Raw genomic sequence first — 17,267 nt, 5'->3', positions numbered from 1 at the left:
CAGCCCACTTTCACCAGTGAAAATAGTTTGAGGGTAATTTGGTCTGGTTGGGAGCATTATATGGTTTTAAGGGGGTGGGGATAGAGGGTTTATTTCCACATCAAAGCATTATATGCTGAGATATGCTGGGAGCTGTACCCCAGCAACATCGGGTTTAGAAATTGTTCAGGGTACTAATGAAAACTAGATAAATATGGATAGACTGCAAAATAAAAAAAAGTGACTGGATGTTTAAAGGAGAACTATACCCTAAGATGAATACTTGAGCACCAGATAGTTTATATCAAATTAAATGTCATATTAAAGAATCTTACCAAACTGGTATATATATATTTAAGTAAATATTGCCCTTTTACATCTCTTGCCTTGAACTGTCATTTCGTGATGGTCTGTGTGCTGCCTCAGAGATCACCTGACCAGAAATACTACAACTCTAACTGTAACAGGAAGACGTGTGGAACAAAAGACAGAACTCTGTCTGTTAATTGGCTCATGTGACTTAACATGTATGGTTTGCTTGGTATGTTTGTGTGCACCGTGAATCATAAGATCTCAGGGGGTCGGCCCTTATTTTTTAAAATTGCAGTTTTCTAATAAGGATTACCCAATGGCACATACTACTAAAAGGTATATTATTATGAAAATGGTTTATTTTCATGAAGCAGGGTTTTACATATGAGCTACTTTATTCAACATAATTTTAGAAAGAACTACATTGTTTGACGGGTAAAGTTTTACTTTAATAAAAAAGCCGGAACACAACTTATTGCTTTTCAGCTTTCTAACCTGTTACCAGTCAGTAACCAATCAGTGACTTGAGGGGGACCACATGGGACATAATTGTTCAGTTAAGGTGACCATATATATAACAATGACAATCTTTCTTGTGACCATGTGTTAGAGCTGACTCATCAGATATACAGCTAGAAACAATAGAACAATAGCCCCATTTGGTCCCCCTTCAAGTCATTGACTAACTGAGTTATAGAGCAGCAAAGCAGGAAGTTGGATTTTGGCTATTACATCCAGTCACTCCAGCCTTTATACATTACATTTTGGCTAACTAACTATATTAGAAACATTTTTATTTCACACAGCCTATCTATTTACCCAGTTTTATTTTTACACTGAACTGTTCATTGAATGCAATTTTGCCTCATTAAGAGCCAGCAAATTCTCTAATGAGTATGACCTTAACTGGTTTAGTGGAAACTCCCCTCCCAGCTCTTGTGATTGTTACTAGATGCAATAAACATCTGTAGCTCTAAGAACTGAAACATTACTCCATCCAACCTCCTGATATCTGATTACTGTACACTGCCAGTTAGCAAAATATTAATCCTTTATATTGTTTTAAGTTCATGATGAACATTTGGATGGAGCAATATTGCTAAGAAAGGGTTATAGCTATTTAATGTTAAATAATCACCTACCCACAAATACAATAAATATATCCAACACCTGCCACTGTAATATTTAGGTTCATATAGCTATTTCAGACCACTGCTAAACAAACTTCAGATGCATAACAACATTGAGTCCCCAAGCTTGTGGCAGTATGTAAAGAGCATAAATCCACCAGCAGAAACAGGCCCATAAGTTGCAGCAGAAGCAAACATAAGTGCCAATAAGTTTGCCCATGCACTCTGGAGCTTTCATTTGTCATGCAGTAAATAAAAGCAAAGAATTCCAATTGCCCTCGATTCATTGCAGAACTAGGAAGCAGTTCCTCAAACCCTAATGTATTTTTAGAGACACTGCTCAGTGTTTAATTGGAAATGTGGAAATCAATACCTTATTTTATACTGTGACTACACTTTACTAGGTTTTAATGAGTTATTCGGCTGCAGTGTCACGTAATCAAGACATTGTTAACGTGAATCAAGTTTAATAAGAAGTATCAATTTTTAACGGGCAGAACCCCCTTCCAATCACAAAGTAATTAACTTTTTATCAGCTTGCCTCACGGAACATTTTGCTCTTTGTAGCACACTTTCTGGGTAAAGACTCTTGATAGATGTTTGAGATCCAGTCACTTTTTATAATAAATTATTTTGTTTCCACCAACTAAGACATTGGTTCTTCAAGCCGTCTACTCATTTTACTTCAGGAGGGTCTGGTCTGTACCCAAATAGAGATGCTTATGGAACCAACAAGGTCTGATCACATTTGGTTTTATTACATGAGATTGATGATTATGCTCCCACTAGCATGGTTGATCCAATAGGATTGAGATCAGACGCAGTAGCACTCTCATAAATAACATTTCTATTTTAATAGAAGGTAGGGAAATATTACCTATTGGCCAGGGGTGTTACATCAGTTCCTGGCTCCCTGTTGTAGAGAAAGTGCTCAGTCTCTTTTTGGATTCCACCATAGCATATGGTGGATCTGACAGAAAGCCAAGGGTAACGGTAGTAAACGTTATAGAAAAACAATACGTTTTCCCTCCTTCTTTCTGCCCATTAATAATATTGAAATCAATCATCATTTTTACCGACCAGGCTGGTAAACAGGTGGCAACCCTAACTAGGGTGGAGGTATAACTATCCTAGGTAGGTGGAGATAGAGAGAGGAGTTAGGTGACCTCAGAAGAAGAGGTCAGACCCTAACTTAGCGAACCAGCCTGGGCAAGTGTTAACATGAAGTCACAATACACCTGATGCATAAAAGGAAGTTAGGGCTAGTGAGCAAGAGCAGGAGAAGCAATGTGGTTAGTAGGGCTCTGGTACCACTGAATATCCAGTATACTGGCGTATATATACCTGTGGTGATATTAACAATTTAATTGTCTGATGTTGTATTGCTAAATCGTATTTGCCTCAATCATTAACAAAGAAATTATCGTTCAATTAAATAAACCATTGGCGTATTTCATGTGAAACTCCCTCCCACACCTTCTTTCCTTTACAAAAAAAAAATCTGGGTACGTAACATGAAACAATTGCCCCATGGCATGGGCAATGTTTGACAGCTTTGTAGAAATGAACGTTCCTACAATTATTGTATAGTTTGTATCATGAAATTGCTGTTGTGAGTTTAACCCTTGTGGCAAATTTGCACCACATTACTATATATAGTAAGAGGACTCTTGTATTTGTCTATATGTATTTTGTGGTCACAGCATCATTGCACCCCCGCCTAATGGTTTTAAAAATTATTGGTGAGCACAACTTTCCTTTGTTTGTTATAGTTATACAGGAGCAGTGACCAGCTCCATGTTGTAGCTCCCACCCTTCCCAGCTATAGTCAGGTGATCCCACTGGTGTCTAATAATAAACTTAGTCCCTTTGTAAAATGTATAATGAAGCAATATAATTCTTAATGAATCAGATGAAAATTGAGCATAGGACGGGCCAGATATGGGATGACTTTGACATGGTTGGCCAGCTTAAATATATTGCAATATATGGACAAACAATCCCTGTTTTGTTTAAAGGGTAAGGCATTTTTCAGTAGCAGTATGCACAAAATGTCGCTGTCTTAAATATATTGATAATGGGTTGAGTGCAGAGGACTCTTGTATTTATATATATATATATATATATATATAGTCCTCCAAGAAGCCAGCACTCTCGATACATAGTTTCAAACGCCTGGGTGCAGTATCAAAAATTCCAATCTGTAAATGCACAAAAAAGATCCGCACTCACAGGTCTTATGAAAATTTTAGAACATTTATTACACGAGTCTAACGTTTCGGCCTCCTCCGAGGCCTTTTTCAAAGTAACAAATACATAAAAAAATGCTTTAAATACCTAGATTGGCGGGAAAGATTTGGCCAATTGGAGATGACGTATCCACCTCATCATAAAAGCACGACTACTATAACAATCCCAGATAAAATACTCGTTAATACTAGACACAACTAAAGATTACATATCACGTATATCTATACGTTTTCAAATACAGATTAAAACATGTTAAAACCAAATCTTTAGTAACATTGTAATTCACTTCTCAGTTTGTTTCTATGGTTATTAGTAGATTTGTTACATGTTACAAAAAATAAGCATTTGAATAAGGGTGGAAGGTCTGCAGAGGGGTGTTCTCTACATATATATCTCTTTTCATGGTTACTGTATAGGGGTTCTCTCTAACTATATATCATTTTATGGTTACTAACATAATCTCCGGAACTGTGTGACATCTCAATGGTTCTGTGGAAGGAGCATTCACTTGGCAATCATACTAGCCCTCATTCTACTTTGTAATGTCATTATATGTCCCACCCCCCATCGATCTTTTATTTTTATATTTATTTATATTTATTTTTATTAAATGTGCACATTATAGATATACTCATTATTGAAATACTCGTTACTGGCCGCTAGAAGGTCCGCAGAAGAACGGACAGTAAATGCACATTAATCCCCAATAAAAATATCCGTATAACCTGATAATCAGGTGTGTGTGGACTATACACGTGTGTTTTACCAAATCTCATCCCAGATCATCCGTGCAAGTGTACTCCGATTAAAAAACATAATGAAATTACAACACCCTCATAAGTGTTAATGTCCCGAATAGTGTAAATAGCTAACAATCAAATACAATAAAAATGCGTCTAAGCGTCAAGTGAAAATAAAAAGTAAAAGATAAAAAATAAATAAAGAGAAAATAGATAAATATACTTAAAGTTCCCCTCGTGTCAAGAAATCATAGTCCCAATTTCGATGTGTCAATCAGTGTTCATTAACCCAATATAGGCCAGAAGAATGAATCAATGAGATCAAATCAGAGTCAATACTAATTCAAAAGCGAATGTCCTCGGCTTGGCGTTGACCTCCAGCGGATGTGTAAGGCCTCTGTGGGTGTTCATCTCTATCAACCCGGCAAGTCCACACAGCACATCCACACGGCGGATCCACAAGGAGGGAAGCAGAAAGCCGCTCCTATCTCTGCAGGCTGAAGTCTCCAAGGAGACGCGGTAGCACGGCAGGATTACATGCAAGCTGAGGGCCATCACGTTAGATCAGATCATCGCGAGTAAATCCCCAGCACTGGCCGCTGCCCGTCAACCGGAACGGATCGCTGGTAGATGCTCCTGCCTTTAAACAACTTTATTTTACAGGTCTGTCAGTCCGGATCGCCCCTTCAATTACGAGTAGTAGGTATAGCAAACCATGGGGAAACTCACAGGCTGTTCCCAATAACGGATTCCACGCCACTTTCCAGACCATTAGAGACCTCTGGGGGAAATCTCGAAGAGTCAGCCCAAATTGTGTAAACCAAACAAATCCAAGTATTGGCATTTTGGTAAATTCATTGGTTTTCATATTTCAAAACTCACGGGTGCCAGGCTTAAATTCATCCAATACAGTCCTCCAAGAAGCCAGCACTCTCGATACATAGTTTCAAACGCCTGGGTGCAGTATCAAAAATTCCAATCTGTAAATGCCAATCTAGGTATTTAAAGCATTTTTTTATGTATTTGTTACTTTGAAAAAGGCCTCGGAGGAGGCCGAAACGTTAGACTCGTGTAATAAATGTTCTAAAATTTTCATAAGACCTGTGAGTGCGGATCTTTTTTGTGCATTTACAGATTGGAATTTTTGATACTGCACCCAGGCGTTTGAAACTATGTATCGAGAGTGCTGGCTTCTTGGAGGACTGTATTGGATGAATTTAAGCCTGGCACCCGTGAGTTTTGAAATATGAAAACCAATGAATTTACCAAAATGCCAATACTTGGATTTGTTTGGTTTACACAATTTGGGCTGACTCTTCGAGATTTCCCCCAGAGGTCTCTAATGGTCTGGAAAGTGGCGTGGAATCCGTTATTGGGAACAGCCTGTGAGTTTCCCCATGGTTTGCTATACCTACTACTCGTAATTGAAGGGGCGATCCGGACTGACAGACCTGTAAAATAAAGTTGTTTAAAGGCAGGAGCATCTACCAGCGATCCGTTCCGGTTGACGGGCAGCGGCCAGTGCTGGGGATTTACTCGCGATGATCTGATCTAACGTGATGGCCCTCAGCTTGCATGTAATCCTGCCGTGCTACCGCGTCTCCTTGGAGACTTCAGCCTGCAGAGATAGGAGCGGCTTTCTGCTTCCCTCCTTGTGGATCCGCCGTGTGGATGTGCTGTGTGGACTTGCCGGGTTGATAGAGATGAACACCCACAGAGGCCTTACACATCCGCTGGAGGTCAACGCCAAGCCGAGGACATTCGCTTTTGAATTAGTATTGACTCTGATTTGATCTCATTGATTCATTCTTCTGGCCTATATTGGGTTAATGAACACTGATTGACACATCGAAATTGGGACTATGATTTCTTGACACGAGGGGAACTTTAAGTATATTTATCTATTTTCTCTTTATTTATTTTTTATCTTTTACTTTTTATTTTCACTTGACGCTTAGACGCATTTTTATTGTATTTGATTGTTAGCTATTTACACTATTCGGGACATTAACACTTATGAGGGTGTTGTAATTTCATTATGTTTTTTAATCGGAGTACACTTGCACGGATGATCTGGGATGAGATTTGGTAAAACACACGTGTATAGTCCACACACACCTGATTATCAGGTTATACGGATATTTTTATTGGGGATTAATGTGCATTTACTGTCCGTTCTTCTGCGGACCTTCTAGCGGCCAGTAACGAGTATTTCAATAATGAGTATATCTATAATGTGCACATTTAATAAAAATAAATATAAATAAATATAAAAATAAAAGATCGATGGGGGGTGGGACATATAATGACATTACAAAGTAGAATGAGGGCTAGTATGATTGCCAAGTGAATGCTCCTTCCACAGAACCATTGAGATGTCACACAGTTCCGGAGATTATGTTAGTAACCATAAAATGATATATAGTTAGAGAGAACCCCTATACAGTAACCATGAAAAGAGATATATATGTAGAGAACACCCCTCTGCAGACCTTCCACCCTTATTCAAATGCTTATTTTTTGTAACATGTAACAAATCTACTAATAACCATAGAAACAAACTGAGAAGTGAATTACAATGTTACTAAAGATTTGGTTTTAACATGTTTTAATCTGTATTTGAAAACGTATAGATATACGTGATATGTAATCTTTAGTTGTGTCTAGTATTAACGAGTATTTTATCTGGGATTGTTATAGTAGTCGTGCTTTTATGATGAGGTGGATACGTCATCTCCAATTGGCCAAATCTTTCCCGCCAATCTAGGTATTTAAAGCATTTTTTTATGTATTTGTTACTTTGAAAAAGGCCTCGGAGGAGGCCGAAACGTTAGACTCGTGTAATAAATGTTCTAAAATTTTCATAAGACCTGTGAGTGCGGATCTTTTTTGTGCATATATATATATATATATATATATATATATATATATATATATATATATATGTATAAATCCATGTGCCTTGCAAGAAGTATTGTCCCTGGAGACATCTAGTGGATTACAGAGAACTTGTAGAATGTACAGCTTGAATGATTTACAATCATTTTAGCTAAAGGAGTTGTTACTTGAAATATACAATATACCATTTTTCATAACAAAGCATAGATAAAGGACAATTATTTGTTTTCATTATGCAGACATTTAACTTATGTTTGCAGCCTCCTTAGATATACAGGTATGGGACCTGTTATCCAGAATGCTCGGGACCTGGGGTTTACCGGATAATGGATCTTTCCGTAATTTGGGTCTTCATGCCTTAAGTCTACTAGAAAATCATGTAAACATTAAGGGGCAGATTCACTAACTTCGAGTGAAGGATTCGAATGAAAAAAATTCGAATTTCGAAGTATTTTTAACTTCGAAATTCGACCCTTAGTGAATCTGCCCCTAAATAAACCCAAAAGGCTGGTTTTGCTTCCAATACGGATTAATTATATCTTAGTTGGGATCAAGTACAAGCTACTCTTTTATTATTACAGAGAAAAGGGAAATCATTTTTAAAAATTTGGATTATTTGGATAAAATGGAGTCTATGGGAGACAGCCGTTCCGTAATTCAGAGCTTTCTGGATATCGGGTTTCCGGATAAGGGATCCTATACCTGTATAGATAGTTATATTCTAAGACCATCTTATTTTTCTCCCTAATTATTTAATATTATCTTTCTGTAGCTGTCTTGTTTTGTACCCAAACCTGTATCCAGTTGCTTAGATAACTGATCATAGTGCAGTGTTCTGAATAAACGAAATTGATAAAAACACAATTTATAATACTGTAACTCAAACCTCTCAATTCTTTTGATTTTTTATTGCTAGGCTCACTAACAACCAGGTATCATATTAAATTTCAGGTATTAAATCTATTTAGTAAAATCTTAACCTCATTTACCTTACAATGAACTCTTTATAAAACAGTAAGGCTAAACATGCTGAATTTCATATAATGAATGTAAGCAGAAAGTAGCCATTGTAGCTGATGCTGCAGAGTTAATCATTTATTCTGCTTGAATATGCACCAACTTAATGTGATTTTGAAGTAATTACTAATTATTAGCGATGGGTGAATTTATCCTGTTTTGGTTCGCTGGAAAATTCGGGAATTTACTGTGAAAAATTTGCATTGAAGTCAATGGGCGTCAAAATTATTTTGACGCGCATCAATTTGGACACCCACGACAATTTTTATACTCGCACCTATTTTCCTATTTTGTCTTAATGCATTAAAGTCAATGGGCATCCGAATTATTTCAACGCGCGTGACTATTCTGATGCACGCGCCAAATTTTTTTGACGCACTCGATTTTTCTTAGGCAAATTTTCAGCTGCTGGTGAATTTATTCACCCATCACTACTAATTATGCATTTTAGGGCGCACTAACTCACCGGGGTGCAGTGAGCAAAGTGCAATTTCAAACACAATTGCTATCTTTTTCCCTCACAATGCACTATTTTTTTCGCAGAATTCTGAGAACAATAAATAATAAAAAAGGGAACCCTGTAGCTACTGTCTGGTCAGGAGGTGGTGGTAGCTACCGGGTTCCCCTATGTCTATAGGTGCTATATAGCTTGAAATAGTATGCAGGAAGGACTGAGCAGTGCTGAGAACAACTATATGGAAGTACAATGATCACATTTTGACTCAAGTACCTTTAATTAAAGTGGTTTTTGGCACAACTTTTGTAATATATAATCGGTTTATATTTTTATGTACTGTAGAATGAGGGATGGCACACACAAAGTTTGATCCCCATTCTCTGCGTAAAATGGACGTAACCAAAATGGGTTGAACCAATTTGGAATTTTAAAAGCCACTCAAGATGCAGGCAGCAAGTTTACTTTCAATCAAAATGACATTGACGCACACTAAGTTTTGGGGTACTTTGCCCAGCATGTTTTTTTCAACAGTGTGTAAGAAGGCCCAAAACTGCCTTCCTTGGCCCACAATGAGGAGCAATTATTATCTAAATATGGGTCAGCAGAGGAGCTCCCTTCTGATTGGTAGTTGTTTTTTTCATCATTTTGATACTGAAGGTTTGGATAGATAAAAAAAACATTTGCAGAGGCTGTGAATATTCTGTGTGTGATATAATCCTAGTGAGCCATGTGAATGCATATTTATATAGTCTATACACTATGGAGCAAATTTACTAAAGGGCGAAGTGGCCACGCTAGCGAAAATTCGCCAGCATGATGTCATTTTGGCACTTCGTCAATTTACTAACGGGTGCTAGTGTAAATTTCGCTAGCAAAGTGGACCTACTCAAGCGCTACTTCGCACCCTTATGCCAGGTGAAGTTGCATTCTGGCGAAGGGACGTAACTATGCTAATTCACTAAGTTGCGGATTTTCGTGAACGTTACCTCTTGCGTCAGACTTTACTTCGCCACCTCAGACCAGGCAAAGTGCAATCGAGTAGATAGGGATGGTTCAAAAAAAGTTGAAATTTTTTCTAAGTCCCAAAAAACGCTGGCACCTTTTACTTTTTTTAAGGGGGATAGGCTGAAAAAGAGAGATTTTTTTTAGGGTACCCTCCTTCCCCCCTACATTTGATAACATATGGCACCTAAGTAAAAATACTGTGGGTACATGTGTAGGGCATTAGAATACATTTATTAAGGTTCCCTGGCCTTGTGTAGTGTAATGTGTTTTCTGCTGCATATACAGCCATTGTACTTTAACAGCACGCCCTTTGGTAATTTGCCTTCACTAGCGTAACTTCAAACCGCTGATCGTAACATCGCAAGCGTAACTTCACAAACGATCTGTAACTTGTTCGCAACTTCAAATCTTAGTGAATTTGTGCAGCCCTGGCAAATCTACGCCTGGCGAAGTGCAGCGAAGAGTGGCAAAGCCAACGCTGGCGCAACTTCGAAGGTAAGTAAATTTGCCCCTATGTATGAAGCTGCCAGTGGAGAACAGTTCAGCTGTTTATCTTTATGACCAGTTAATATGTGACCTGGCCTACCGTATACCTTAGTACAGAAAATGATAACTTTTCTGGTTTGTTAAACATTAACTAAAGAGTCTAAACAATGGGTATGTGCTGTTTATGGCAGTCATTGCTGGTTAAGTACAGTGTACTCCGTATAACCTGGATTCTCCACTAACCCCATAAATGTTGACATTGCAGTAAGTTTTTTAATTGGGTGAAGAACTATGTTTTTAAACGGTTTCAGTCCCCGCTTTCTTCTTACTGGAAAGGCAGGTACAGTATGGTATGTCTTATCAAAAAACCCATTATCCAGAAAGCTCTAAGCATTCTTTGTAATGCAGGTATGGGACCTGTTATCCAAAATGCTCGGGACCTGGAATCTTCCGTATAAGAGATCTTTCCATAATTCGGATTACCATACTTTAAGTCTACTAAAAAAATTTAAACATTAAACCAAATAGGATCCTATTAAGGATTAATTATATCTCAGTAAGGTACTGTTTTATTATTACAGAGAAAAAGGAAATAATTTTCAAACATTTTAATTATTTGATTAAAATTGAGTCTATGGGAGATGGCCTTCCTGTAATTCGGTGCTTTCTGGATAACAGGTTTCCGGATAACACATTCCATACCTTTAATAAATATTCAATGGTAAGTAAACTGCCACAAGTCCATATTGGCTTCAAAACAATCCTTGAAAATTAATCCTTGATAATTAATCCTCTAAAACTAATGGTGTCTCCCCAGTCCAGCAGTCAAAAAGGGCTCTCCTCCACCCTTAAAAGACACTTTTCAAGATAGGATTGCTGTATACCTCAAAGGTAAAAACCATTGATTGGGAATAAACAGACAAATAATATAGTGTAGTACTTATGAGTAAAATGTCCACATATACTCTAAAAGTTATTCTAAGTGCTAAATTCACACCCAAATTTTTTGTTGCATGCCACCTTAATACATATGCATTCTGTGGAATACAATCCCCTATAAACAAAGGGTATTGAAGAGTCGAAATTGCACCCGTGGTGTCAAGTTGTAGTTCCACAAAAGCCCACAGTCCGATTTCCTAGTGAGTTTAGCAGGTGATCATACTTACTAGAAGTAAGTTAAAGAAAGGCTTTAAGATTGGTAGGTGTCCTGATTCGCTTATAATCTTCTTGTATCAAACATTTCTTCTTTAAAATCACTTTAAGAACATTGCAGCGCATCCGTCTGGTGATCCGAGTCTGTTAGCGTCTCTCTCATCACTCTTTGGAAGAAGCCAGACGGCGAAACATGTCAGCGGTGAAATAGGAGTGTGGAAGCAGCAGCCGGAGGCCCGAGACATGCGTGCTGGAACAAGAGAGACGCTAACAGACTCGGATCACCAGACGGATGTGCTGCAATGTTCGTAAGCGGTAACAGCATGGATAGGTTAAAAAAAACATGCATGGATGGAATGCCCTAGAATGTCAGTGAGAAAAAAGTGGGAAAGTGTATTTTGAGACATAATAGAGAAAAAGCAACCAACAGAGAGGAAAAGCAGCATTATTCTGTACATCTCACTATTGGATAATTATATTGGCTAGCATGGCACTTTCTCACAGTAGCTTCTCCATCCGTTTCAGTTTTGCTTGTTGTGAAAAAGAACCATGCATGCTGGGTTGGGCAGAGAGTTGAAATGCCTAATTATTTGCTTGTTATTTTCTCCAAGAGCCACATATTATTCTTCTATACATTTTAAGGTATACATTGACCATTGTGTGCATATGTATCTCTAGATAGATAAAAATACATAGATACATGTGGACACTGGTAACTGCTGCTACTTGCACAAGCCACCTTGAAGACTTACGTGCACATTCCTACATCCTTGGTGAGTTCGCACATTAAGACTAGGGATGTAGCGAACGTCGGAAAAAAAGTTCGCGAACATATTCGCGAACTTGCGCAAAAATGCGAGCGGTTCGCGAACGGTTCGCGAACCCCATAGACTTCAATGGGAAGGCGAACTTTAACATCTAGAAAAGACATTTCTGGCCAGAAAAATGATTTTAAAGTTGTTTAAAGGGTGCAACGACCTGGACAGTGGCATGCCAGAGGGGGATCAAGGGCAAAAATGTATCTGAAAAATCTGCCTGTGTGTGCTTGGAAGAGATAGTGTAGGGGGAGAGCTGTTAGTGATTTCAGGGACAGATGATAGTAAGCTTGCTGGCTAGTAATCTGCTTGATACTGCTCTGTATTGGAGGGACAGAAGTCTGCAGGGATTTGAGGGACATTTTAGCTTAGGTAGCTTTGCTGGCTAGTAATCTACTGTTCTCTTTAAACAACTGCCATACGTTGACCTTGTAGGCATTGTTTGCCCAGTTTTTTTGGACGCAGCCACTGAAGCACAGTTGCCAGAAAAAATATGCCATATAAATGCTGAAAATAGTAATTTTTCGCCATACGTTGACCTTGTAGACATTGTTTGCCCAGTTTTTTTGGACGCAGCCACTGAAGCACAGTTGCCAGAAAAATTATGCCATATAAATGCTGAAAATATAAATTTTTTTGGTTGCAGCCACTGAAGCACAGAGGCCAGAAAAATTATGCCATATAAATGCAGAAAATATGCATTTTTTTGGTCGCAGCCACTGAAGCACAGTTGACAGAAAAATTATGCCATATAAATGCTGAAAATATAAATTTTTTTGGTTGCAGCCACTGAAGCACAGAGGCCAGAAAAATTATGCCATATAAATGCAGAAAATATGCATTTTTTTGGTCGCAGCCACTGAAGCACAGTTGACAGAAAAATTATGCCATATAAATGCTGAAAATATAAATTTTTTTGGTTGCAGCCACTGAAGCACAGAGGCCAGAAAAATTATGCCATATAAATGCAGAAAATATGCATTTTTTTGGTCGCAGCCACTGAAGCACAGTTGCCAGAAAAAATATGCCATATAAATGCTGAAAATAGTCATTTTTTGCCATATACGTTGAGTCAACGTATGGCAAAAAATTACTATTTTCAGCATTTATATGGCATATTTTTTCTGGCCTCTGTGCTTCAGTGGCTGCGGCCAAAAAAACTGGGCAAACAATGCCTACAAGGTCAACGTCGTTGACCTTGTAGGCATTGTTTGCCCAGTTTTTTTGGCCGCAGCCACTGAAGCACAGAGGCCAGAAAAAATATGCCATATAAATGCTGAAAATAGTAATTTTTTTGGTCGCAGCCACTGAAGCACAGTTGCCAGAAAAATTATGCCATATAAATGCTGAAAATATAAATTTTTTTGGTTGCAGCCACTGAAGCACAGAGGCCAGAAAAATTATGCCATATAAATGCTGAAAATATAAATTTTTTTGGTTGCAGCCACTGAAGCACAGAGGCCAGAAAAATTATGCCATATAAATGCAGAAAATATGCATTTTTTGGTCGCAGCCACTGAAGCACAGTTGCCAGAAAAATTATGCCATATAAATGCAGAAAATATGCATTTTTTTGGACGCAGCCTCTGAAGCACAGTTGCCAGAAAAAATATGCCATATAAATGCTGAAAATAGTCATTTTTTGCCATACGTTGACCTTGTAGACATTGTTTGCCCAGTTTTTTTGGTTGCAGCCACTGAAGCACAGAGGCCAGAAAAAATTAAACCAGTAGGGTTTGCACCCTAGTTTGTAACGGTGGCGGAGGGAGGAGGAGGACGCTAAAGGACAGCTGTGTGTGGAGTCATGAGGCTTGAAGAGAAGGACAGCTGCATAGAAGTCAGAACAAGTCTTCCGGCGTGCAGTAACCCTCCGAGATCCACCCCTCATTCATTTTAATAAAGGTCAGGTAATCGACACTTTTGTGACCTAGGCGAGTTCTCTTCTCAGTTACAATCCCTCCTGCTGCACTGAAGGTCCTTTCTGAGAGCACACTTGAGGCTGGGCAAGACAAGAGGTTCATGGCAAATTGTGACAGCTCTGGCCACAGATCAAGCCTGCGCACCCAGTAGTCCAGGGGTTCATCGCTCCTCAGAGTGTCGATATCTGCAGTTAATGCCAGGTAGTCCGCTACCTGCCGGTCGAGGCGTTCTTTGAGGGTGGATCCAGAAGGGTTGTGGCGCTGCCTTGGACAGAAAAACATTTGCATGTCTGACGTTACAGACTGGCCAAAGGGCTTTGTCCTTGCAGGTGTGCTCGTGGCAGGATTACTGGCACCTCTGCCCCTGGAATGTTGATGAGTTCCTGAAGTGACATCACCCTTAAAAGCATTGTACAACATGTTTTGCAGGCTGGTTTGTAAATGCCGCATCTTTTCGGACTTGTGGTATGTTGGTAACATTTCTGACACTTTATGCTTGTACCGAGGGTCTAGTAGCGTTGCGACCCAGTACAGGTCCTTCTCCTTAAGCCTCTTGATACGGGGGTCCTTCAACAGGCATGACAGCATGAAAGACCCCATTCTCACAAGGTTGGATGCAGAGCTATCCATCTCCGCTTCCTCATTATCAAGGACTGCATCATCCACGGTCTCCTCCCCCCAGCCACGTACAAGACCAGGGGTCCCCAAAAGGTCACCACTAGCCCCCTGGGAAGCCTGCTCCTGTTGGTCCTCCTCCTCCTCCTCCACAAAGCCACCTTCCTCCTCTGACTCCACTTCTGGCACCTCTCCCTGCGTTGCAGCAGGTGCCTGGGTTCGTTCTGGTGATTCCGACCAGAAATCGTGCGCTTCCAGCTCCTCGTCACGCTGGTCTACAGCCTCATCTGTCACTCGTCGCACGGCACGCTCCAGGAAGAAAGCGAAGGGTATTAGGAAGCTGATGGTGCCTTCGGTGCGACTGACCATATTTGTCACCTCTTCAAAAGGTCGCATGAGCCTGCAGGCATCGCGCATAAGCACCCAGTAACGGGGGAAAAAAATCCCCAGCTGTGCAGATCCAGTCCTACCACCCAGTTCAAAAAGGTACTCGTTGACGGCCCTTTGTTGTTGCAGCAGACGTTCCAACATAAGGAGCGTTGAATTCCAGCGAGTCTGGCTGTCAGAAATCAAACGCCTGACTGGCATGTTGTAGCGCTGCTGAATGTCAGCAAGGCGTGCCATGGCTGTGTAGGAACGTCTGAAATGGGCCGACACCTTTCTGGACTGGGTGAGAACGTCCTGGAATCCTGGGTACTTGGAGACAAAACGTTGGACTATTAAATTTAACACATGTGCCATGCAGGGCACATGTGTTAAATTGCCTAGTCTCAACGCTGCCAACAGATTGCTTCCATTGTCACACACCACTTTTCCGATCTGCAGTTGGTGTGGGGTCAGCCACCGATCGGCCTGTGACTGCAGAGATGACAGGAGTACAGATCCGGTATGGTTTTTGCTTTCCAGGCACGTCATCCCCAAGACAGCGTGACAACGGCGTACCTGGCACGTCGAATAGCCTAGGGGGAGCTGGGGGTGCACAGGTGTGGAGGAGGAGAAGGAGGACCCAGCAGCAGAGTAAGAAGAAGAAGAAGACGAGGTAGAGAGCGATGGAGGAGTAGAGGTGGTGGCAGAACCGCGTGCAATCCGTGGCGGTGACACCAACTCCACTGTTGTTGTTGAGCTACCCATTCCCTGCTTCCCAGCCATTACCAAGTTCACCCAGTGGGCAGTGTAGGTGACATACCTGCCCTGACCATGCTTGGAGGACCATGCGTCAGTAGTCATATGGACCTTTGGCCCAACACTAAGTGACAGAGATGCGGTAACTTGGCTCTGCACATGTTGGTACAGGTGTGGTATTCCCTTTTTAGAAAAAAAATTGCGGCTGGGTACCTTCCACTGCGGTGTCCCAATTGCTACAAATTTGCGGAAGGCCTCAGAGTCCACCAGCTGGTATGGTAAAAGCTGGCGGGCTAAGAGTGCAGACAAGCCAGCTGTCAGACGCCGGGCAAGGGGGTGACAGTCAGACATTGGCTTCTTACGCTCAAACATGGCCTTCACAGAAACTTGGCTGGTGGCAGATGACTGGGAATGGGAACAGGTGGTCAAGGTGGAAGGCGGAGTGGAGGGTGGTTCAGACGGGTCAAGGAGAGCAGAGGTAGAGCAGTAAGATGCTGGACCAGAAGGAGTGTGGCTTTTAGTTTGCCTGTTGCCTTTGAGGTGTTGCTCCCAAAGTGCTTTGTGCTTGCCGCTCATGTGCCTTCGCATAGAAGTTGTACCTATGTGGCTGTTGGGCTTACCAAGGCTCAGTTTCTGACTGCACTCATTGCAAATTACAATGCTTTTGTCAGAGGCACACACATTAAAAAAATCCCACACTGCTGACTTTTTGGAAGTGTGCGATCTGGCGGTAACAGTAGAAGTTGGCGGAGTTGGCGGTATTGGCGGCAATGGCGGGTGCGTTGGCCGGCTGAACACAGGTGCCGATACATGTTGTTGCCCTACTGATCCCTGCGGGCTGTCCTCCCTGCTTCTTCTAAGTCTTATTCTCCTACTGCCTCTCTGACTCTCCGTCTCTCCATCTGAACTACCCTCCTCTTGCTCTCTTCTACTAGGCACCCACAAAACATCAATCTCCTCATCATCATTCTCCTCAGATGCATCAATTTCTTCTGACACATCACAGAAGGAAGCAGCAGCGGGGACCTCCTCCTCATCACTCATTATGTCCATCTCTATCGTGTTCTCTGCCAGAATTAAATCTGGTGTAAGGTCCTCATCTCCTTCATCTTCTTCTGGCAATAATGGTTGCGCATTACTCAGTTCAAGAAACTCATGGGAAAATAACTCCTCTGACCCCAGTGAAGAAGGGGCACCGGTGGTGGAGGAAGTGTTACGTGGGGTGGCCATAGCAGTGGAGGATGAGGAGGATGTTGTGGTAAAGTTAGAAACGGTAGAGGATGGGGTGTGCTGTGTAAGCCAGTCAACTACCTCTTCAGCATTTTGGGAGTTCAGGGTCATTGGCTTTTTAAAACTGGGCAATTTGCTAG

Source organism: Xenopus laevis, chromosome 3L (genome assembly GCF_017654675.1).
Source record: "Xenopus laevis strain J_2021 chromosome 3L, Xenopus_laevis_v10.1, whole genome shotgun sequence".
NCBI classification, from domain to species: domain Eukaryota; kingdom Metazoa; phylum Chordata; class Amphibia; order Anura; family Pipidae; genus Xenopus; species Xenopus laevis.
This window is presented reverse-complemented; position numbering follows the sequence as displayed.